The following is a 2,276-nucleotide window of genomic DNA, read 5'->3' on the forward strand; positions in this document are numbered from 1 at the left end:
TTATTGTACATAAATTAAATTATAAAAAAATTGAATTAAAAAATTACACAAAAAAATGAGGAATTTCAAATAGTTAATTTGATACTAATATCGATATATTTTTGTCAAATTTTTATGATATCTTCAAACATATTTTATTCAAAAATAAAAACATCATCGCTTTCTCAAAGTCATATTATAACATCGACTGAGATAAAGAATAAAATGAAATATTAAAATCACGATGTATCTCGCTGCATTCCGCAAGTACGCTTCTAATATATATATAAAAGTCAAACCCTAATATTATTTATTTAAAGTATTATTAGAATAAGATTATATATAAGAAGTTTTAAATATAAACCTTCTACTTAGTATAAACTATACAAACTAATCAAATGAGACCTTTAATTTATTGAAATGACGAGAGTTTATCATCATCTAGATATTATGAAAGACGATCATTGTTCATTAATTATGATTAACGCTTTACATAAGAAATCAGTCGAGATATTATAAAACCGAATATTCATTAGACTAGATGAACGGTTGAAATTGGTTTATTACTAATTAGATGGTTTTGTTATTCAAACCTTTTTCTATGTATATTTGTAAAATATATGATTGTTTAACGAGACTGTTCCAACAAATCACAGAACCATTTGACGATGATTGGTATTATGTTTATTTGTACTCTTGAACATCGTACTTTCTCCGACTTAGTAAATGACGAATAGGCCATGTTGGAAAAATAACGTACAAAAAGAATTAACGAAAATCACCGCCATTGACCAAATCTTTAATTATTTATTAGATAAACAGTCTTCTTAATAAACGATAAATAATCCGGTTGGAAGTTGGAACCAACAAGGTATAGACAACCATAACCATCCACTTTGCGATTCATTCGCTTTCTAACAAAATAAATGATACAAATGGTCAACATCACGTAATTCTAGAAGTGGCAACCACCAACCCTATACCTACTTTGAGTTATTAAAAATTTCCAATATTTAAACACCATTCATTTAAATGCTTATCAGATAAACACTTACCAGTAAGAATCATTATTATAATTTATTTTATAAGATAACATTGTAGTTCATCAAAACAATATCGCTATACAACAAATTATCTGGTAAATGCTTACAGGATAAGACTCTCTATTCTTATTATTGATCTTACCGAATAAGATTATCGACCCTTATTATGTTCATCCGATAAAGTAAATGATCCGACAAGCACTTACCGGGTAAACATTTCGTAAACAGCCCTTGATCCTCTAAGAGTGTAAGAATATATTTAAGTTTTGTTTCAAAATATTTCATGGATATCTGATCATATACTATACTATATATCTATTCATTATAAATTGATAATTGATAGTTTGAGTTTGAGTTTAAATGTTCAAATAGAAAAGGTCAATAAAGTAGCATTTTATGATCACATGTGCGTAGCAAACAAGTTAAAGAGTAAATTATGATTTTAGTCTATGTGGTTTCTTAATGATTTCTATTTTTGTCTTTGTAGTTTAGAAATTGTGATTTTCGTCTCTATGGTTCATAATTTATTGTTATTTTTGTTAATTTGCAATTTACTGTCATTTTAGCCCTTATGGTTATAGTTATTTACTATTTTGGTTCCTTATGTTTTAAAAATAGGAATTACTTCAGGGATGAAAAATAACAATGATTTATAAATTATAGAGACGAAAATAACAATGATTTATAAATTATAGAGACGAAAATAACAAATTTTAAACTATAAAGACGAAAATTACAATTTTTAACAAATCATAGGAACGAAAGACATAAATTAATTTTATTAAATTGATGAGTAGTTCCAATTAACTATTAAAAAATATTAGAATAATTTTTTTTATAGTGATTTGTCAATTTATATTATTTTGAGAAATTAAATGCATGTATGTATTTTGAATATGTGATTGTCATACGAAATATATAAACATTTTGAGTAAACTACAAATTTAGTCCATGTGGTTTATTGTTTATAACACTTTTGGTTCTTACAATTTTAAATTCCAAATTCACCATTATGGTATGCAAAAATAACCGGATTTAGTCCATGCCCCTAAGAGCTGTTAAAAAAATCCGGTTAAGTCAGGGGCATGTTAGTCTTTTTGCACTTTCCTTTCATTTTTCTTTTAAAAAATAAATTTTAATTAATCTATTTAGTAATAATTACATACATACATACATACATACATACATACATACATACATACATACATACATACATACATACATACATACATACATACATACATACATACATAC

The sequence above is a fragment of the Cynara cardunculus genome (assembly GCF_001531365.2).
Source record: "Cynara cardunculus var. scolymus isolate 2C chromosome LG 15, CcrdV1, whole genome shotgun sequence".
Classification (NCBI taxonomy): domain Eukaryota; kingdom Viridiplantae; phylum Streptophyta; class Magnoliopsida; order Asterales; family Asteraceae; genus Cynara; species Cynara cardunculus.